This window comes from Osmia lignaria, chromosome 1 (assembly GCF_051020975.1).
Source record: "Osmia lignaria lignaria isolate PbOS001 chromosome 1, iyOsmLign1, whole genome shotgun sequence".
In the NCBI taxonomy this organism is placed as follows: Eukaryota; Metazoa; Arthropoda; class Insecta; order Hymenoptera; family Megachilidae; genus Osmia; species Osmia lignaria.
In genome coordinates this window covers 5741409-5765693 of record NC_135032.1, presented here as the reverse complement: position 1 = coordinate 5765693, position 24285 = coordinate 5741409, and positions in this window count along the sequence as shown.

Here is a 24285-nt window from a genome sequence, read left to right as displayed (position 1 = left end):
ATAGAGATACAGAAACACCGTGGCCCCTTTCTTTGAGATAACTCTGCACTATTGCGAGCTGCAAATGCCACTTCCAGCTTAGCTGTGCGGAAGAAGAACAACAAGAAGAAGAAATAACACGAAATATGTCCGTTAGGCCCCTTCCCTTGAGATATATCTGCAAATATCTCGGAAACGAAGCGAGCTATGGCAAAATGTTAAGAGACCTTTTTTGTACAGAATTAAGTTTCCTACTTTTTATGTTCTATGATCTTTTTTGATCAGATGCGTAGTTCTCGAGATATATCAAGATATTTAAAAGTTCCGAAGCCGCACAAACATAATAGAGATACAGAAACACCGTGGCCCCTTTCTTTGAGATAACTATGCACTATTGCGAGCTGGAAATGCCACTTCCAGTTTAGCTGTGCAGAAGAAGAACAACAAGAAGAAGAAATATCACGAAATATGTCCGTTAGGCCCCTTCCCTTGAGATAAATCTGCAAATATCTCGGAAACGAAGCGAGCTATGGCAAAATGTTAAGAGACCTTTTTTGTAGAGAATTAAGTTTCCTACTTTTTATGTTCTATGATATTTTTTGATCAGATGCGTAGTTCTCGAGATATATCAAGATATTTAAAAGTTCCGAAGCCGCACCAACATAATAGAGATACAGAAACACCGTGGCCCCTTTCTTTGAGATAACTATGCACTATTGCGAGCTGCAAATGCCACTTCCAGCTTAGCTGTGCAGAAGAAGAACAACAAGAAGAAGAAATATCTCGAAATATGTCCGTCAGGCCCCTTCCCTTGAGATAAATCTGCAAATACCTCGAAAACGAAGCGAGCTATGGCAAAATGTTAAGAGACCTTTCTTGTAGAGAATTAAGTTTCCTACTTTTTATGTAGTATGATATTTTTTGATCAGATGCGTAGTTCTCGAGATATATCAAGATATTTAAAAGTTATGAAGCCGCACCAACATAATAGAGATACAGAAACACCGTGGCCCCTTTCTTTGAGATAACTCTGCACTAGTGCGAGCCGCAAATGCCACTTCCAGCTTAGCTGTGCAGAAGAAGAACAACAAGAAGAAGAAATATCTCGAAATATGTCCGTCAGGCCCCTTCCCTTGAGATAATTCTGCCAATATCTCGGAAACGAAGCGAGCTATGGCAAAATGTTAAGAGACCTTTTTTGTAGAGAATTAAGTTTCCTACTTTTTATGTTCTATGATATTTTTTGATCAGATGCGTAGTTCTCGAGATATATCAAGATATTTAAAAGTTCCGAAGCCGCACCAACATAATAGAGATACAGAAACACCGTGGCCCCTTTCTTTGCGATAACTCTGCACTATTGCGAGCTGCAAATGCCACTTCCAGCATAGCTGTGCAGAAGAATAACAACAAGAAGAAGAAATATCTCGAAATATGTCCGTCAGGCCCCTTCCCTTGAGATAAATCTGCAAATATCTCGGAAACGATGCGGGCTATGGCAAAATGTTAAGAGACCTTATTTGTAGAGAATTAAGTTTCCTACTTTTTATGTTCTATGATATTTTTTGATCAGATGCGTAGTTCTCGAGATATATCAAGATATTTAAAAGTTCCGAAGCCGCACCAACATAATAGAGATACAGAAACACCGTGGCCCCTTTCTTTGAGATAACTCTGCACTATTGCGAGCTGCAAATGCCACTTCCAGCTTAGCTGTGCAGAAGAAGAACAACAAGAAGAAGAAATAACACGAAATATGTCCGTTAGGCCCCTTCCCTTGAGATATATCTGCAAATATCTCGGAAACGAAGCGAGCTATGGCAAAATGTTAAGAGACCTTTTTTGTACAGAATTAAGTTTCCTACTTTTTATGTAGTATGATATTTTTTGATCAGATGCGTAGTTCTCGAGATATATCAAGATATTTAAAAGTTACGAAGCCGCACCAACATAATAGAGATACAGAAACACCGTGGCCCCTTTCTTTGAGATAACTCTGCACTAGTGCGAGCTGCAAATGCCACTTCCAGCTTAGATGTGCAGAAGAAGAACAACAAGAAGAAGAAATATCTCGAAATATGTCCGTCAGGCCCCTTCCCTTGAGATATATCTGCAAATATCTCGGAAACGAAGCGAGCTATGGCAAAATGTTAAGAGACCTTTGTTGTAGAGAATTAAGTTTTCTACTTTTTATGTTCTATGATATTTTTTGATCAGATGCGTTGTTCTCGAGATATATCAAGATATTTAAAAGTTCCGAAGCCGCACCAGCATAATAGAGATACAGAAACACCGTGGCCCCGTTCTTTGAGATAACTCTGCACTATTGCGAGCTGCAAATGCCACTTCCAGCTTAGCTGTGCAGAAGAAGAACAACAATAAGAAGAAATATCTCGAAATATGTCCGTCAGGCCCCTTCCCTTGAGATAAATCTGCAAATATCTCGGAAACGAAGCGAGCTATGGCAAAATGTTAAGAGACCTTTCTTGTAGAGAATTAAGTTTCCTACTTTTTATGTTCTATGATATTTTTTGATCAGATGCGTAGTTCTCGAGATATATCAAGATATTTAAAAGTTCCGAAGCCGCACCAACATAATAGAGATACAGAAACACCGTGGACCCTTTCTTTGAGATAACTCTGCACTATTGCGAGCTGGAAATGCCACTTCCAGTTTAGCTGTGCAGAAGAAGAACAACAAGAAGAAGAAATATCTCGAAATATGTCCGTCAGGCCCCTTCCCTTGAGATATATCTGCAAATATCTCGGAAAGGAAACGAGCTATGGCAAAATGTTAAGAGACCTTTTTTGTAGAGAATTATGTTTCCTACAATTTATGTTCTATGATATTTTTGGATCAGAAGCGTAGTTTTCGAGATATATCGAGATATTTAAAAGTTCCGAAGCCGCACCAACATAATAGAGATCCAGAAACACCGCGGCCCCTTTCTTTGAGATAACTCTGCACTAGTGCGAGCCGCAAATGCCACTTCCAGCTTAGCTGTGCAGAAGAAGAACAACAAGAAGAAGAAATATCTCGAAATATGTCCGTCAGGCCCCTTCCCTCGAGATAAATCTGCAAATATCTCGGAAACGAAGCGAGCTATGGCAAAATGTTAAGAGACCTTTGTTGTAGAGAATTAAGTTTCCTACTTTTTATGTTCTATAATATTTTTTGATCAGATGCGTTGTTCTCGAGATATATCAAGATATTTAAAAGTTCCGAAGCTGCACCAACATAATAGAGGTACAGAAACACCGTGGCCGCTTTGTTTGAGATAACTCTGCACTATTGCGAGCTGCAAATGCCACTTCCAGCTTAGATGTGCAGAAGAAGAACAACAAGAAGAAGAAATATCTCGAAATATGTCCGTCAGGCCCCATCCCTTGAGATAGATCTGCAAATATCTCGGAAACGAAGCGAGCTATGACAAAATGTTAAGAGACCTTTTTTGTAGAGAATTAAGTTTTCTACTTTTTATGTTCCATGATATTTTTTGATCAGATGCGTAGTTCTCGAGATATATCAAGATATTTAAAAGTTCCGAAGCTGCACCAACATAATAGAGATACAGAAACACCGTGGCCCCTTTCTTTGAGATAACTCTGCACTATTGCGAGCTGCAAATGCCACTTCCAGCTTAGCTGTGCAGAAGAAGAACAACAATAAGAAGAAATATCTCGAAATATGTCCGTCAGGCCCCTTCCCTTGAGATAAATCTGCAAATATCTCGGAAGCGAAGCGAGCTATGGCAAAATGTTAAGAGACCTTTCTTGTAGAGAATTAAGTTTCCTACTTTTTATGTTCTATGATATTTTTTGATCAGATGCGTAGTTCTCGAGATATATCAAGATATCTAAAAGTTCCGAAGCCGCACCAACATAATAGAGATACAGAAACACCGTGGCCCCTTTCTTTGCGATAACTCTGCACTATTGCGAGCTGCAAATGCCACTTCCAGCTTAGCTGTGCAGAAGAATAACAACAAGAAGAAGAAATATCTCGAAATATGTCCGTCAGGCCCCTTCCCTTGAGATAAATCTGCAAATATCTCGGAAACGAAGCAGGCTATGGCAAAATGTTAAGAGACCTTATTTGTAGAGAATTAAGTTTCCTACTTTTTATGTTCTATGATATTTTTTGATCAGATGCGTAGTTCTCGAGATATATCAAGATATTTAAAAGTTCCGAAGCCGCACCAACATAATAGAGATACAGAAACACCGTGGACCCTTTCTATGAGATAACTCTGCACTATTGCGAGCTGGAAATGCCACTTCCAGTTTAGCTGTGCAGAAGAAGAACAACAAGAAGAAGAAATATCTCGAAATATGTCCGTCAGGCCCCTTCCCTTGAGATAAATCAGCAAATATCTCGGAAACGAAGCGAGCTATGGCATAATGTTAAGAGACCTTTTTTGTAGAGAATTAAGTTTCCTACTTTTTATGTTCTATGATATTTTTTGATCAGATGCGTAGTTCTCGAGATATATCAAGATATTTAAAAGTTCCGAAGCCGCACCAACATAATAGAGATACAGAAACACCGTGGCCCCTTTCTTTGAGATAACTCTGCACTATTGCGAGCTGGAAATGCCAATTCCAGTATAGCTGTGCAGAAGAAGAACAACAAGAAGAAGAAATATCTCGAAATATGTCCGTCAGGCCCCTTCCCTTGAGATATATCTGCAAATATCTCGGAAACGAAGCGAGCTATGGCAAAATGTTAAAAGACCTTTTTTGTAGAGAATTAAGTTTCCTACTTTTTATGTTCTATGATATTTTTTGATCAGATGCGTAGTTCTCGAGATATATCGAGATATTTAAAAGTTCCGAAGCCGCACCAACATAATAGAGATACAGAAACACCGTGGCCCCTTTCTTTGAGATAACTCTGCACTAGTGCGAGCCGCAAAAGCCACTTCCAGCTTAGCTGTGCAGAAGAAGAACAACAAGAAGAAGAAATATCTCGAAATATGTCCGTCAGGCCCCTTCCCTCGAGATAAATCTGCAAATATCTCGGAAACGAAGCGAGCTATGGCAAAATGTTAGGAGACCTTTTTTGTAGAGAATTAAGTTTCCTACTTTTTATGTTCTATGATATTTTTTGATCAGATGCGTAGTTCTCGAGATATATCAAGATATTTAAAAGTTCCGAAGCCGCACCAACATAATAGAGATACAGAAACACCGTGGACCCTTTCTTTGAGATAACTCTGCACTATTGCGAGCTGGAAATGCCACTTCCAGCTTAGCTGTGCAGAAGAAGAACAACAAGAAGAAGAAATATCTCGAAATATGTCCGTCAGGCCCCTTCCCTTGAGATAAATCTGCAAATACCTCGAAAACGAAGCGAGCTATGGCAAAATGTTAAGAGACCTTTCTTGTAGAGAATTAAGTTTCCTACTTTTTATGTAGTATGATATTTTTTGATCAGATGCGTAGTTCTCGAGATATATCAAGATATTTAAAAGTTCCGAAGCCGCACCAACATAATAGAGATACAGAAACACCGTGGACCCTTTCTTTGAGATAACTCTGCACTATTGCGAGCTGGAAATGCCACTTCCAGCTTAGCTGTGCAGAAGAAGAACAACAAGAAGAAGAAATATCTCGAAATATGTCCGTCAGGCCCCTTCCCTTGAGATAAATCTGCAAATACCTCGAAAACGAAGCGAGCTATGGCAAAATGTTAAGAGACCTTTCTTGTAGAGAATTAAGTTTCCTACTTTTTATGTAGTATGATATTTTTTGATCAGATGCGTAGTTCTCGAGATATATCAAGATATTTAAAAGTTACGAAGCCGCACCAACATAATAGAGATACAGAAACACCGTGGCCCCTTTCTTTGAGATAACTCTGCACTAGTGCGAGCCGCAAATGCCACTTCCAGCTTAGCTGTGCAGAAGAAGAACAACAAGAAGAAGAAATATCTCGAAATATGTCCGTCAGGCCCCTTCCCTTGAGATAAATCTGCCAATATCTCGGAAACGAAGCGAGCTATGGCAAAATGTTAAGAGACCTTTTTTGTAGAGAATTAAGTTTCCTACTTTTCATGTTCTATGATATTTTTTGATCAGATGCGTAGATCTCGAGATATATCAAGATATTTAAAAGTTCCGAAGCTGCACCAACATAATAGAGGTACAGAAACACCGTGGCCGCTTTCTTTGTGATAACTCTGCACTATTGCGAGCTGCAAATGCCACTTCCAGCTTAGATGTGCAGAAGAAGAACAACAAGAAGAAGAAATATCTCGAAATATGTCCGTCAGGCCCCTTCCCTTGAGATATATCTGCAAATATCTCGGAAACGAAACGAGCTATGGCAAAATGTTAAGAGACCTTTTTTGTAGAGAATTATGTTTCCTACAATTTATGTTCTATGATATTTTTTGATCAGAAGCGTAGTTTTCGAGATATATCGAGATATTTAAAAGTTCCGAAGCCGCACCAACATAATAGAGATCCAGAAACACCGTGGCCCCTTTCTTTGAGATAACTCTGCACTAGTGCGAGCCGCAAATGCCACTTCCAGCTTAGCTGTGCAGAAGAAGAACAACAAGAAGAAGAAATATCTCGAAATATGTCCGTCAGGCACCTTCCCTCGAGATAAATCTGCAAATATCTCGGAAACGAAGCGAGCTATGGCAAAATGTTAAGAGACCTTTTTTGTAGAGAATTATGTTTCCTACAATTTATGTTCTACGATATTTTTTGATCAGAAGCGTAGTTTTCGAGATATATCGAGATATTTAAAAGTTCCGAAGCCGCACCAACATAATGGAGATCCAGAAACACCGTGGCCCCTTTCTTTGAGATAACTCTGCACTAGTGCGAGCCGCAAATGCCACTTCCAGCTTAGCTGTGCAGAAGAAGAACAACAAGAAGAAGAAATATCTCGAAATATGTCCGTCAGGCCCCTTCCCTCGAGATAAATCTGCAAATATCTCGGAAACGAAGCGAGCTATGGCAAAATGTTAAGAGACCTTTTTTGTAGAGAATTAAGTTTTCTACTTTTTATGTTCCATGATATTTTTTGATCAGATGCGTAGTTCTCGAGATATATCAAGATATTTAAAAGTTCCGAAGCTGCACCAACATAATAGAGATACAGAAACACCGTGGCCCCTTTCTTTGAGATAACTCTGCACTATTGCGAGCTGCAAATGCCACTTCCAGCTTAGCTGTGCAGAAGAAGAACAACAATAAGAAGAAATATCTCGAAATATGTCCGTCAGGCCCCTTCCCTTGAGATAAATCTGCAAATATCTCGGAAACGAAGCGAGCTATGGCAAAATGTTAAGAGACCTTTCTTGTAGAGAATTAAGTTTCCTACTTTTTATGTTCTATGATATTTTTTGATCAGATGCGTAGTTCTCGAGATATATCAAGATATTTAAAAGTTCCGAAGCCGCACCAACATAATAGAGATACAGAAACACCGTGGCCCCTTTCTTTGCGATAACTCTGCACTATTGCGAGCTGCAAATGCCACTTCCAGCTTAGCTGTGCAGAAGAATAACAACAAGAAGAAGAAATATCTCGAAATATGTCCGTCAGGCCCCTTCCCTTGAGATAAATCTGCAAATATCTCGGAAACGAAGCAGGCTATGGCAAAATGTTAAGAGACCTTATTTGTAGAGAATTAAGTTTCCTACTTTTTATGTTCTATGATATTTTTTGATCAGATGCGTAGTTCTCGAGATATATCAAGATATTTAAAAGTTCCGAAGCCGCACCAACATAATAGAGATACAGAAACACCGTGGCCCCTTTCTTTGAGATAACTCTGCACTAGTGCGAGCCGCAAATGCCACTTCCAGCTTAGCTGTGCAGAAGAAGAACAACAAGAAGAAGAAATATCTCGAAATATGTCCGTCAGGCCCCTTCCCTTGAGATAAATCAGCAAATATCTCGGAAACGAAGCGAGCTATGGCATAATGTTAAGAGACCTTTTTTGTAGAGAATTAAGTTTCCTACTTTTTATGTTCTATGATATTTTTTGATCAGATGCGTAGTTCTCGAGATATATCAAGATATTTAAAAGTTCCGAAGCCGCACCAACGTAATAGAGATACAGAAACACCGTGGCCCCTTTCTTTGAGATAACTCTGCACTATTGCGAGCTGGAAATGCCAATTCCAGTATAGCTGTGCAGAAGAAGAACAACAAGAAGAAGAAATATCTCGAAATATGTCCGTCAGGCCCCTTCCCTTGAGATATATCTGCAAATATCTCGGAAACGAAGCGAGCTATGGCAAAATGTTAAAAGACCTTTTTTGTAGAGAATTAAGTTTCCTACTTTTTATGTTCTATGATATTTTTTGATCAGATGCGTAGTTCTCGAGATATATCGAGATATTTAAAAGTTCCGAAGCCGCACCAACATAATAGAGATACAGAAACACCGTGGCCCCTTTCTTTGAGATAACTCTGCACTAGTGCGAGCCGCAAAAGCCACTTCCAGCTTAGCTGTGCAGAAGAAGAACAACAAGAAGAAGAAATATCTCGAAATATGTCCGTCAGGCCCCTTCCCTTGAGATAGATCTGCAAATATCTCGGAAACGAAGCGAGCTATGGCAAAATGTTAAGAGACCTTTCTTGTAGAGAATTAAGTTTCCTACTTTTTATGTTCTATGATATTTTTTGATCAGATGCGTAGTTCTCGAGATATATCAAGATATTTAAAAGTTCCGAAGCCGCACCAACATAATAGAGATACAGAAACACCGTGGACCCTTTCTATGAGATAACTCTGCACTATTGCGAGCTGGAAATGCCACTTCCAGTTTAGCTGTGCAGAAGAAGAACAACACGAAGAAGAAATATCTCGAAATATGTCCGTCAGGCCCCTTCCCTTGAGATAAATCAGCAAATATCTCGGAAACGAAGCGAGCTATGGCATAATGTTAAGAGACCTTTCTTGTAGAGAATTAAGTTTCCTACTTTTTATGTTCTATGATATTTTTTGATCAGATGCGTAGTTCTCGAGATATATCAAGATATTTAAAAGTTCCGAAGCCGCACCAACATAATAGAGATACAGAAACACCGTGGCCCCTTTCTTTGAGATAACTCTGCACTATTGCGAGCTGGAAATGCCAATTCCAGTATAGCTGTGCAGAAGAAGAACAACAAGAAGAAGAAATATCTCGAAATATGTCCGTCAGGCCCCTTCCCTTGAGATATATCTGCAAATATCTCGGAAACAAAGCGAGCTATGGCAAAATGTTAAAAGACCTTTTTTGTAGAGAATTAAGTTTCCTACTTTTTATGTTCTATGATATTTTTTGATCAGATGCGTAGTTCTCGAGATATATCGAGATATTTAAAAGTTCCGAAGCCGCACCAACATAATAGAGATACAGAAACACCGTGGCCCCTTTCTTTGAGATAACTCTGCACTAGTGCGAGCCGCAAAAGCCACTTCCAGCTTAGCTGTGCAGAAGAAGAACAACAAGAAGAAGAAATATCTCGAAATATGTCCGTCAGGCCCCTTCCCTCGAGATAAATCTGCAAATATCTCGGAAACGAAGCGAGCTATGGCAAAATGTTAAGAGACCTTTTTTGTAGAGAATTAAGTTTCCCACTTTTTATGTTCTATTATATATTTTGATCAGATGCGTAGTTCTCGAGATATATCAAGATATTTAAAAGTTCCGAAGCCGCACCAACATAATAGAGATACAGAAACACCGTGGACCCTTTCTTTGAGATAACTCTGCACTATTGCGAGCTGGAAATGCCACTTCCAGCTTAGCTGTGCAGAAGAAGAACAACAAGAAGAAGAAATATCTCGAAATATGTCCGTCAGGCCCCTTCCCTTGAGATAAATCTGCAAATACCTCGAAAACGAAGCGAGCTATGGCAAAATGTTAAGAGACCTTTCTTGTAGAGAATTAAGTTTCCTACTTTTTATGTAGTATGATATTTTTTGATCAGATGCGTAGTTCTCGAGATATATCAAGATATTTAAAAGTTACGAAGCCGCACCAACATAATAGAGATACAGAAACACCGTGGCCCCTTTCTTTGAGATAACTCTGCACTAGTGCGAGCCGCAAATGCCACTTCCAGCTTAGCTGTGCAGAAGAAGAACAACAAGAAGAAGAAATATCTCGAAATATGTCCGTCAGGCCCCTTCCCTTGAGATAAATCTGCCAATATCTCGGAAACGAAGCGAGCTATGGCAAAATGTTAAGAGACCTTTTTTGTAGAGAATTAAGTTTCCTACTTTTCATGTTCTATGATATTTTTTGATCAGATGCGTAGATCTCGAGATATATCAAGATATTTAAAAGTTCCGAAGCTGCACCAACATAATAGAGGTACAGAAACACCGTGGCCGCTTTCTTTGAGATAACTCTGCACTATTGCGAGCTGCAAATGCCACTTCCAGCTTAGATGTGCAGAAGAAGAACAACAAGAAGAAGAAATATCTCGAAATATGTCCGTCAGGCCCCTTCCCTTGAGATAAATCTGCAAATACCTCGAAAACGAAGCGAGCTATGGCAAAATGTTAAGAGACCTTTCTTGTAGAGAATTAAGTTTCCTACTTTTTATGTAGTATGATATTTTTTGATCAGATGCGTAGTTCTCGAGATATATCAAGATATTTAAAAGTTACGAAGCCGCACCAACATAATAGAGATACAGAAACACCGTGGCCCCTTTCTTTGAGATAACTCTGCACTAGTGCGAGCCGCAAATGCCACTTCCAGCTTAGCTGTGCAGAAGAAGAACAACAAGAAGAAGAAATATCTCGAAATATGTCCGTCAGGCCCCTTCCCTTGAGATAAATCTGCAAATATCTCGGAAACGAAGCGGGCTATGGTAAAATGTTAAGAGACCTTTCTTGTAGAGAATTAAGTTTCCTACTTTTTATGTTCTACGATATTTTTTGATCAGATGCGTAGTTCTCGAGATATATCAAGATATTTAAAAGTTACGAAGCCGCACCAACATAATAGAGATACAGAAACACCGTGGCCCCTTTCTTTGAGATAACTCTGCACTAGTGCGAGCTGCAAATGCCACTTCCAGCTTAGATGTGCAGAAGAAGAACAACAAGAAGAAGAAATATCTCGAAATATGTCCGTCAGGCCCCTTCCCTTGAGATATATCTGCAAATATCTCGGAAACGAAGCGAGCTATGGCAAAATGTTAAGAGACCTTTGTTGTAGAGAATTAAGTTTTCTACTTTTTATGTTCTATGATATTTTTTGATCAGATGCGTTGTTCTCGAGATATATCAAGATATTTAAAAGTTCCGAAGCCGCACCAGCATAATAGAGATACAGAAACACCGTGGCCCCGTTCTTTGAGATAACTCTGCACTATTGCGAGCTGCAAATGCCACTTCCAGCTTAGCTGTGCAGAAGAAGAACAACAATAAGAAGAAATATCTCGAAATATGTCCGTCAGGCCCCTTCCCTTGAGATAAATCTGCAAATATCTCGGAAACGAAGCGAGCTATGGCAAAATGTTAAGAGACCTTTCTTGTAGAGAATTAAGTTTCCTACTTTTTATGTTCTATGATATTTTTTGATCAGATGCGTAGTTCTCGAGATATATCAAGATATTTAAAAGTTCCGAAGCCGCACCAACATAATAGAGATACAGAAACACCGTGGACCCTTTCTTTGAGATAACTCTGCACTATTGCGAGCTGGAAATGCCACTTCCAGTTTAGCTGTGCAGAAGAAGAACAACAAGAAGAAGAAATATCTCGAAATATGTCCGTCAGGCCCCTTCCCTTGAGATATATCTGCAAATATCTCGGAAAGGAAACGAGCTATGGCAAAATGTTAAGAGACCTTTTTTGTAGAGAATTATGTTTCCTACAATTTATGTTCTATGATATTTTTGGATCAGAAGCGTAGTTTTCGAGATATATCGAGATATTTAAAAGTTCCGAAGCCGCACCAACATAATAGAGATCCAGAAACACCGCGGCCCCTTTCTTTGAGATAACTCTGCACTAGTGCGAGCCGCAAATGCCACTTCCAGCTTAGCTGTGCAGAAGAAGAACAACAAGAAGAAGAAATATCTCGAAATATGTCCGTCAGGCCCCTTCCCTCGAGATAAATCTGCAAATATCTCGGAAACGAAGCGAGCTATGGCAAAATGTTAAGAGACCTTTGTTGTAGAGAATTAAGTTTCCTACTTTTTATGTTCTATAATATTTTTTGATCAGATGCGTTGTTCTCGAGATATATCAAGATATTTAAAAGTTCCGAAGCTGCACCAACATAATAGAGGTACAGAAACACCGTGGCCGCTTTGTTTGAGATAACTCTGCACTATTGCGAGCTGCAAATGCCACTTCCAGCTTAGATGTGCAGAAGAAGAACAACAAGAAGAAGAAATATCTCGAAATATGTCCGTCAGGCCCCATCCCTTGAGATAGATCTGCAAATATCTCGGAAACGAAGCGAGCTATGACAAAATGTTAAGAGACCTTTTTTGTAGAGAATTAAGTTTTCTACTTTTTATGTTCCATGATATTTTTTGATCAGATGCGTAGTTCTCGAGATATATCAAGATATTTAAAAGTTCCGAAGCTGCACCAACATAATAGAGATACAGAAACACCGTGGCCCCTTTCTTTGAGATAACTCTGCACTATTGCGAGCTGCAAATGCCACTTCCAGCTTAGCTGTGCAGAAGAAGAACAACAATAAGAAGAAATATCTCGAAATATGTCCGTCAGGCCCCTTCCCTTGAGATAAATCTGCAAATATCTCGGAAGCGAAGCGAGCTATGGCAAAATGTTAAGAGACCTTTCTTGTAGAGAATTAAGTTTCCTACTTTTTATGTTCTATGATATTTTTTGATCAGATGCGTAGTTCTCGAGATATATCAAGATATCTAAAAGTTCCGAAGCCGCACCAACATAATAGAGATACAGAAACACCGTGGCCCCTTTCTTTGCGATAACTCTGCACTATTGCGAGCTGCAAATGCCACTTCCAGCTTAGCTGTGCAGAAGAATAACAACAAGAAGAAGAAATATCTCGAAATATGTCCGTCAGGCCCCTTCCCTTGAGATAAATCTGCAAATATCTCGGAAACGAAGCAGGCTATGGCAAAATGTTAAGAGACCTTATTTGTAGAGAATTAAGTTTCCTACTTTTTATGTTCTATGATATTTTTTGATCAGATGCGTAGTTCTCGAGATATATCAAGATATTTAAAAGTTCCGAAGCCGCACCAACATAATAGAGATACAGAAACACCGTGGACCCTTTCTATGAGATAACTCTGCACTATTGCGAGCTGGAAATGCCACTTCCAGTTTAGCTGTGCAGAAGAAGAACAACAAGAAGAAGAAATATCTCGAAATATGTCCGTCAGGCCCCTTCCCTTGAGATAAATCAGCAAATATCTCGGAAACGAAGCGAGCTATGGCATAATGTTAAGAGACCTTTTTTGTAGAGAATTAAGTTTCCTACTTTTTATGTTCTATGATATTTTTTGATCAGATGCGTAGTTCTCGAGATATATCAAGATATTTAAAAGTTCCGAAGCCGCACCAACATAATAGAGATACAGAAACACCGTGGCCCCTTTCTTTGAGATAACTCTGCACTATTGCGAGCTGGAAATGCCAATTCCAGTATAGCTGTGCAGAAGAAGAACAACAAGAAGAAGAAATATCTCGAAATATGTCCGTCAGGCCCCTTCCCTTGAGATATATCTGCAAATATCTCGGAAACGAAGCGAGCTATGGCAAAATGTTAAAAGACCTTTTTTGTAGAGAATTAAGTTTCCTACTTTTTATGTTCTATGATATTTTTTGATCAGATGCGTAGTTCTCGAGATATATCGAGATATTTAAAAGTTCCGAAGCCGCACCAACATAATAGAGATACAGAAACACCGTGGCCCCTTTCTTTGAGATAACTCTGCACTAGTGCGAGCCGCAAAAGCCACTTCCAGCTTAGCTGTGCAGAAGAAGAACAACAAGAAGAAGAAATATCTCGAAATATGTCCGTCAGGCCCCTTCCCTCGAGATAAATCTGCAAATATCTCGGAAACGAAGCGAGCTATGGCAAAATGTTAGGAGACCTTTTTTGTAGAGAATTAAGTTTCCTACTTTTTATGTTCTATGATATTTTTTGATCAGATGCGTAGTTCTCGAGATATATCAAGATATTTAAAAGTTCCGAAGCCGCACCAACATAATAGAGATACAGAAACACCGTGGACCCTTTCTTTGAGATAACTCTGCACTATTGCGAGCTGGAAATGCCACTTCCAGCTTAGCTGTGCAGAAGAAGAACAACAAGAAGAAGAAATATCTCGAAATATGTCCGTCAGGCCCCTTCCCTTGAGATAAATCTGCAAATACCTCGAAAACGAAGCGAGCTATGGCAAAATGTTAAGAGACCTTTCTTGTAGAGAATTAAGTTTCCTACTTTTTATGTAGTATGATATTTTTTGATCAGATGCGTAGTTCTCGAGATATATCAAGATATTTAAAAGTTCCGAAGCCGCACCAACATAATAGAGATACAGAAACACCGTGGACCCTTTCTTTGAGATAACTCTGCACTATTGCGAGCTGGAAATGCCACTTCCAGCTTAGCTGTGCAGAAGAAGAACAACAAGAAGAAGAAATATCTCGAAATATGTCCGTCAGGCCCCTTCCCTTGAGATAAATCTGCAAATACCTCGAAAACGAAGCGAGCTATGGCAAAATGTTAAGAGACCTTTCTTGTAGAGAATTAAGTTTCCTACTTTTTATGTAGTATGATATTTTTTGATCAGATGCGTAGTTCTCGAGATATATCAAGATATTTAAAAGTTACGAAGCCGCACCAACATAATAGAGATACAGAAACACCGTGGCCCCTTTCTTTGAGATAACTCTGCACTAGTGCGAGCCGCAAATGCCACTTCCAGCTTAGCTGTGCAGAAGAAGAACAACAAGAAGAAGAAATATCTCGAAATATGTCCGTCAGGCCCCTTCCCTTGAGATAAATCTGCCAATATCTCGGAAACGAAGCGAGCTATGGCAAAATGTTAAGAGACCTTTTTTGTAGAGAATTAAGTTTCCTACTTTTCATGTTCTATGATATTTTTTGATCAGATGCGTAGATCTCGAGATATATCAAGATATTTAAAAGTTCCGAAGCTGCACCAACATAATAGAGGTACAGAAACACCGTGGCCGCTTTCTTTGTGATAACTCTGCACTATTGCGAGCTGCAAATGCCACTTCCAGCTTAGATGTGCAGAAGAAGAACAACAAGAAGAAGAAATATCTCGAAATATGTCCGTCAGGCCCCTTCCCTTGAGATATATCTGCAAATATCTCGGAAACGAAACGAGCTATGGCAAAATGTTAAGAGACCTTTTTTGTAGAGAATTATGTTTCCTACAATTTATGTTCTATGATATTTTTTGATCAGAAGCGTAGTTTTCGAGATATATCGAGATATTTAAAAGTTCCGAAGCCGCACCAACATAATAGAGATCCAGAAACACCGTGGCCCCTTTCTTTGAGATAACTCTGCACTAGTGCGAGCCGCAAATGCCACTTCCAGCTTAGCTGTGCAGAAGAAGAACAACAAGAAGAAGAAATATCTCGAAATATGTCCGTCAGGCACCTTCCCTCGAGATAAATCTGCAAATATCTCGGAAACGAAGCGAGCTATGGCAAAATGTTAAGAGACCTTTTTTGTAGAGAATTATGTTTCCTACAATTTATGTTCTACGATATTTTTTGATCAGAAGCGTAGTTTTCGAGATATATCGAGATATTTAAAAGTTCCGAAGCCGCACCAACATAATGGAGATCCAGAAACACCGTGGCCCCTTTCTTTGAGATAACTCTGCACTAGTGCGAGCCGCAAATGCCACTTCCAGCTTAGCTGTGCAGAAGAAGAACAACAAGAAGAAGAAATATCTCGAAATATGTCCGTCAGGCCCCTTCCCTCGAGATAAATCTGCAAATATCTCGGAAACGAAGCGAGCTATGGCAAAATGTTAAGAGACCTTTTTTGTAGAGAATTAAGTTTTCTACTTTTTATGTTCCATGATATTTTTTGATCAGATGCGTAGTTCTCGAGATATATCAAGATATTTAAAAGTTCCGAAGCTGCACCAACATAATAGAGATACAGAAACACCGTGGCCCCTTTCTTTGAGATAACTCTGCACTATTGCGAGCTGCAAATGCCACTTCCAGCTTAGCTGTGCAGAAGAAGAACAACAATAAGAAGAAATATCTCGAAATATGTCCGTCAGGCCCCTTCCCTTGAGATAAATCTGCAAATATCTCGGAAACGAAGCGAGCTATGGCAAAATGTTAAGAGACCTTTCTTGTAGAGAATTAAGTTTCCTACTTTTTATGTTCTATGATATTTTTTGATCAGATGCGTAGTTCTCGAGATATATCAAGATATTTAAAAGTTCCGAAGCCGCACCAACATAATAGAGATACAGAAACACCGTGGCCCCTTTCTTTGCGATAACTCTGCACTATTGCGAGCTGCAAATGCCACTTCCAGCTTAGCTGTGCAGAAGAATAACAACAAGAAGAAGAAATATCTCGAAATATGTCCGTCAGGCCCCTTCCCTTGAGATAAATCTGCAAATATCTCGGAAACGAAGCAGGCTATGGCAAAATGTTAAGAGACCTTATTTGTAGAGAATTAAGTTTCCTACTTTTTATGTTCTATGATATTTTTTGATCAGATGCGTAGTTCTCGAGATATATCAAGATATTTAAAAGTTCCGAAGCCGCACCAACATAATAGAGATACAGAAACACCGTGGCCCCTTTCTTTGAGATAACTCTGCACTAGTGCGAGCCGCAAATGCCACTTCCAGCTTAGCTGTGCAGAAGAAGAACAACAAGAAGAAGAAATATCTCGAAATATGTCCGTCAGGCCCCTTCCCTTGAGATAAATCAGCAAATATCTCGGAAACGAAGCGAGCTATGGCATAATGTTAAGAGACCTTTTTTGTAGAGAATTAAGTTTCCTACTTTTTATGTTCTATGATATTTTTTGATCAGATGCGTAGTTCTCGAGATATATCAAGATATTTAAAAGTTCCGAAGCCGCACCAACGTAATAGAGATACAGAAACACCGTGGCCCCTTTCTTTGAGATAACTCTGCACTATTGCGAGCTGGAAATGCCAATTCCAGTATAGCTGTGCAGAAGAAGAACAACAAGAAGAAGAAATATCTCGAAATATGTCCGTCAGGCCCCTTCCCTTGAGATATATCTGCAAATATCTCGGAAACGAAGCGAGCTATGGCAAAATGTTAAAAGACCTTTTTTGTAGAGAATTAAGTTTCCTACTTTTTATGTTCTATGATATTTTTTGATCAGATGCGTAGTTCTCGAGATATATCGAGATATTTAAAAGTTCCGAAGCCGCACCAACATAATAGAGATACAGAAACACCGTGGCCCCTTTCTTTGAGATAACTCTGCACTAGTGCGAGCCGCAAAAGCCACTTCCAGCTTAGCTGTGCAGAAGAAGAACAACAAGAAGAAGAAATATCTCGAAATATGTCCGTCAGGCCCCTTCCCTTGAGATAGATCTGCAAATATCTCGGAAACGAAGCGAGCTATGGCAAAATGTTAAGAGACCTTTCTTGTAGAGAATTAAGTTTCCTACTTTTTATGTTCTATGATATTTTTTGATCAGATGCGTAGTTCTCGAGATATATCAAGATATTTAAAAGTTCCGAAGCCGCACCAACATAATAGAGATACAGAAACACCGTGGACCCTTTCTATGAGATAACTCTGCACTATTGCGAGCTGGAAATGCCACTTCCAGTTTAGCTGTGCAGAAGAAGAACAACACGAAGAAGAAATATCTCGAAATATGTCCGTCAGGCCCCTTCCCTTGAGATAAATCAGCAAATATCTCGGAAACGAAGCGAGCTATGGCATAATGTTAAGAGACCTTTTTTGTAGAGAATTAAGTTTCCTACTTTTTATGTTCTATGATATTTTTTGATCAGATGCGTAGTTCTCGAGATATATCAAGATATTTAAAAGTTCCGAAGCCGCACCAACATAATAGAGATACAGAAACACCGTGGCCCCTTTCTTTGAGATAACTCTGCACTATTGCGAGCTGGAAATGCCAATTCCAGTATAGCTGTGCAGAAGAAGAACAACAAGAAGAAGAAATATCTCGAAATATGTCCGTCAGGCCCCTTCCCTTGAGATATATCTGCAAATATCTCGGAAACAAAGCGAGCTATGGCAAAATGTTAAAAGACCTTTTTTGTAGAGAATTAAGTTTCCTACTTTTTATGTTCTATGATATTTTTTGATCAGATGCGTAGTTCTCGAGATATATCGAGATATTTAAAAGTTCCGAAGCCGCACCAACATAATAGAGATACAGAAACACCGTGGCCCCTTTCTTTGAGATAACTCTGCACTAGTGCGAGCCGCAAAAGCCACTTCCAGCTTAGCTGTGCAGAAGAAGAACAACAAGAAGAAGAAATATCTCGAAATATGTCCGTCAGGCCCCTTCCCTCGAGATAAATCTGCAAATATCTCGGAAACGAAGCGAGCTATGGCAAAATGTTAAGAGACCTTTTTTGTAGAGAATTAAGTTTCCCACTTTTTATGTTCTATTATATATTTTGATCAGATGCGTAGTTCTCGAGATATATCAAGATATTTAAAAGTTCCGAAGCCGCACCAACATAATAGAGATACAGAAACACCGTGGACCCTTTCTTTGAGATAACTCTGCACTATTGCGAGCTGGAAATGCCACTTCCAGCTTAGCTGTGCAGAAGAAGAACAACAAGAAGAAGAAATATCTCGAAATATGTCCGTCAGGCCCCTTCCCTTGAGATAAATCTGCAAATACCTCGAAAACGAAGCGAGCTATGGCAAAATGTTAAGAGACCTTTCTTGTAGAGAATTAAGTTTCCTACTTTTTATGTAGTATGATATTTTTTGATCAGATGCGTAGTTCTCGAGATATATCAAGATATTTAAAAGTTACGAAGCCGCACCAACATAATAGAGATACAGAAACACCGTGGCCCCTTTCTTTGAGATAACTCTGCACTAGTGCGAGCCGCAAATGCCACTTCCAGCTTAGCTGTGCAGAAGAAGAACAACAAGAAGAAGAAATATCTCGAAATATGTCCGTCAGGCCCCTTCCCTTGAGATAAATCTGCCAATATCTCGGAAACGAAGCGAGCTATGGCAAAATGTTAAGAGACCTTTTTTGTAGAGAATTAAGTTTCCTACTTTTCATGTTCTATGATATTTTTTGATCAGATGCGTAGATCTCGAGATATATCAAGATATTTAAAAGTTCCGAAGCTGCACCAACATAATAGAGGTACAGAAACACCGTGGCCGCTTTCTTTGAGATAACTCTGCACTATTGCGAGCTGCAAATGCCACTTCCAGCTTAGATGTGCAGAAGAAGAACAACAAGAAGAAGAAATATCTCGAAATATGTCCGTCAGGCCCCTTCCCTTGAGATAAATCTGCAAATACCTCGAAAACGAAGCGAGCTATGGCAAAATGTTAAGAGACCTTTCTTGTAGAGAATTAAGTTTCCTACTTTTTATGTAGTATGATATTTTTTGATCAGATGCGTAGTTCTCGAGATATATCAAGATATTTAAAAGTTACGAAGCCGCACCAACATAATAGAGATACAGAAACACCGTGGCCCCTTTCTTTGAGATAACTCTGCACTAGTGCGAGCCGCAAATGCCACTTCCAGCTTAGCTGTGCAGAAGAAGAACAACAAGAAGAAGAAATATCTCGAAATATGTCCGTCAGGCCCCTTCCCTTGAGATAAATCTGCAAATATCTCGGAAACGAAGCGGGCTATGGTAAAATGTTAAGAGACCTTTCTTGTAGAGAATTAAGTTTCCTACTTTTTATGTTCTACGATATTTTTTGATCAGATGCGTAGTTCTCGAGATATATCAAGATATTTAAAAGTTCCGAAGCCGCACCAACATAATAGAGATACAGAAACACCGTGGCCCCTTTCTTTGAGATAACTCTGCACTAATGCGAGCCGCAAATGCCACTTCCAGCTTAGCTGTGCAGAAGAAGAACAACAAGAAGAAGAAATATCTCGAAATATGTCCGTCAGGCCCCTTCCCTTGAGATAAATCTGCAAATATCTCGGAAACGAAGCGAGCTATGGCAAAATGTTAAGAGACCTTTTTTGTAGAGAATTAAGTTTCATACTTTTTATGTGCTATGATATTTTTTGATCAGATGCGTAGTTCTCGAGATATATCAAGATATTTAAAAGTTCCGAAGCCGCACCAACATAATAGAGATACAGAAACACCGTGGCCCCTTTCTTTGAGATTACTCTGCACTATTGCGAGCTGCAAATGCCACTTCCAGCTTAGCTGTGCAGAGGAAGAACAACAATAAGAAGAAATATCTCGAAATATGTCCGTCAGGCCCCTTCCCTTGAGATAAATCTGCAAATATCTCGGAAACGAAGCGAGCTATGGCAGAATGTTAAGAGACCTTTCTTGTAGAGAATTAAGTTTCCTACTTTTTATGTTCTATGATATTTTTTGATCAGATGCGTAGTTCTCGAGATATATCAAGATATTTAAAAGTTCCGAAGCCGCACCAACATAATAGAGATACAGAAACACCGTGGCCCCTTTCTTTGCGATAACTCTGCACTATTGCGAGCTGCAAATGCCACTTCCAGCTTAGCTGTGCAGAAGAATAACAACAAGAAGAAGAAATATCTCGAAATATGTCCGTCAGGCCCCTTCCCTTGAGATAAATCTGCAAATATCTCGGAAACGAAGCGGGCTATGGCAAAATGTTAAGAGACCTTATTTGTAGAGAATTAAGTTTCCTACTTTTCATGTTCTATGATATTTTTTGATCAGATGCGTAGTTCTCGAGATATATCAAGATATTTAAAAGTTCCGAAGCCGCACCAACATAATAGAGGTACAGAAACACCGTGGCCGCTTTCTTTGAGATAACTCTGCACTATTGCGAGCTGCAAATGCCACTTCCAGCTTAGATGTGCAGAAGAAGAACAACAAGAAGAAGAAATATCTCGAAATATGTCCGTCAGGCCCCTTCCCTTGAGATAAATCTGCAAATACCTCGAAAACGAAGCGAGCTATGGCAAAATGTTAAGAGACCTTTCTTGTAGAGAATTAAGTTTCCTACTTTTTATGTAGTATGATATTTTTTGATCAGATGCGTAGTTCTCGAGATATATCAAGATATTTAAAAGTTACGAAGCTGCACCAACATAATAGAGGTACAGAAACACCGTGGCCGCTTTCTTTGAGATAACTCTGCACTATTGCGAGCTGCAAATGCCACTTCCAGCTTAGATGTGCAGAAGAAGAACAACAAGAAGAAGAAATATCTCGAAATATGTCCGTCAGGCCCCTTCCCTTGAGATATATCTGCAAATATCTCGGAAACGAAACGAGCTATGGCAAAATGTTAAGAGACCTTTTTTGTAGAGAATTATGTTTCCTACAATTTATGTTCTATGATATTTTTTGATCAGAAGCGTAGTTTTCGAGATATATCGAGATATTTAAAAGTTCCGAAGCCGCACCAACATAATAGAGATCCAGAAACACCGTGGCCCCTTTCTTTGAGATAACTCTGCACTAGTGCGAGCCGCAAATGCCACTTCCAGCTTAGCTGTGCAGAAGAAGAACAACAAGAAGAAGAAATATCTCGAAATATGTCCGCCAGGCCCCTTCCCTCGAGATAAATCTGCAAATATCTCGGAAACGAAGCGAGCTATGGCAAAATGTTAAGAGACCTTTTTTGTAGAGAATTAAGTTTTCTACTTTTTATGTTCCATGATATTTTTTGATCAGATGCGTAGTTCTCGAGATATATCAAGATATTTAAAAGTTCCGAAGCTGCACCAACATAATAGAGATACAGAAACACCGTGGCCCCTTTCTTTGAGATAACTCTGCAATATTGCGAGCTGCAAATGCCACTTCCAGCTTAGCTGTGCAGAAGAAGAACAACAATAAGAAGAAATATCTCGAAATATGTCCGTCAGGCCCCTTCCCTTGAGATAAATCTGCAAATATCTCGGAAACGAAGCGAGCTATGGCAAAATGTTAAGAGACCTTTCTTGTAGAGAATTAAGTTTCCTACTTTTTATGTTCTATGATATTTTTTGATCAGATGCGTAGTTCTCGAGATATATCAAGATATTTAAAAGTTCCGAAGCCGCACCAACATAATAGAGATACAGAAACACCGTGGCCCCTTTCTTTGCGATAACTCTGCACTATTGCGAGCTGCAAATGCCACTTCCAGCTTAGCTGTGCAGAAGAATAACAACAAGAAGAAGAAATATCTCGAAATATGTCCGTCAGGCCCCTTCCCTTGAGATAAATCTGCAAATATCTCGGAAACGAAGCAGGCTATGGCAAAATGTTAAGAGACCTTATTTGTAGAGAATTAAGTTTCCTACTTTTTATGTTCTATGATATTTTTTGATCAGATGCGTAGTTCTCGAGATATATCAAGATATTTAAAAGTTCCGAAGCCGCACCAACATAATAGAGATACAGAAACACCGTGGCCCCTTTCTTTGAGATAACTCTGCACTAGTGCGAGCCGCAAATGCCACTTCCAGCTTAGCTGTGCAGAAGAAGAACAACAAGAAGAAGAAATATCTCGAAATATGCCCGTCAGGCCCCTTCCCTTGAGATAAATCTGCCAATATCTCAGAAACGAAGCGAGCTATGGCAAAATGTTAAGAGACCTTTTTTGTAGAGAATTAAGTTTCCTACTTTTTATGTTCTATGATATTTTTTGATCAGATGCGTAGATCTCGAGATATATCAAGATATTTAAAAGTTCCGAAGCTGCACCAACATAATAGAGGTAGAGAAACACCGTGGCCTCTTTCTTTGAGATAACTCTGCACTATTGCGAGCTGCAAATGCCACTTCCAGCTTAGCTGTGCAGAAGAAGAACAACAAGAAGAAGAAATATCTCGAAATATGTCCGTCAGGCCCCATCCCTTGAGATAAATCTGCAAATATCTCGGAAACCAAGCGAGCTATGGCAAAATGTTAAGAGACCTTTCTTGTAGAGAATTAAGTTTCCTACTCTTTATGTTGTATGATATTTTTTGATCAGATGCGTAGTTCTCGAGATATATCAAGATATTTAAAGGTTCCGAAGCCGCACCAACATAATAGAGATACAGAAACACCGTGGCCCCTTTCTTCGAGATAACTCTGCACTAGTGCGAGCCGCAAATGCCACTTCCAGCTTAGCTGTGCAGAACAAGAACAACAAGAAGAAGAAATATCTCGAAATATGTCCGTCAGGCCCCTTCCCTTGATATAAATCTGCAAATATCTCGGAAACGAAGCGAGCTATGGCAAAATGTTAAGAGACGTTTTTTGTAGAGAATTATGTTTCCTACAATTTATCTTCTATGATATTTTTTGATCAGAAGCGTAGTTTTCGAGATATATCGAGATATTTAAAAGTTCCGAAGCCGCACCAACATAATAGAGACACAGAAACACCGTGGCCCCTTTCTTTGAGATAACTCTGCACTAGTGCGAGCCGCAAATGCCACTTCCAGCTTAGCTGTGCAGAAGAAGAACAACAAGAAGAAGAAATATCTCGAAATATGTCCGTCAGGCCCCTTCCCTTGAGATAAATCTGCAAATATCTCGGAAACGAAGCGAGCTATGGCAAAATGTTAAGAGACGTTTTTTGTAGAGAATTATGTTTCCTACAATTTATGTGCTATGATATTTTTTGATCAGAAGCGTAGTTTTCGAGATATATCGAGATATTTAAAAGTTCCGAAGCCGCACCAACATAATAGAGATACAGAAACACCGTGGCCCCTTTCTTTGAGATAACTCTGCACTAGTGCGAGCCGCAAATGCCACTTCCAGCTTAGCTGTGCAGAAGAAGAACAACAAGAAGAAGAAATATCTCGAAATATGTCCGTTAGGCCGCTTCCCTTGAGATAAATGTGCAAATATCTCGGAAACGAAGCGAGCTATGGCAAAATGTTGAGGGACCTTTTTTGTAGAGAATTAAGTTTCCTACTATTTATGTTCTATGATATTTTTTGATCAGATGCGTAGTTCTCGAGATATATCAAGATATTTAAAAGTTCCGAAGCCGCACCAACATAATAGAGATACAGAAACACCGTGGCCCCTTTCTTTGAGATAACTCTGCACTAGTGCGAGCCGCAAATGCCACTTCCAGCTTAGCTGTGCAGAAGAAGAACAACAAGAAGAAGAAATATCTCGAAATATGTCCGTCA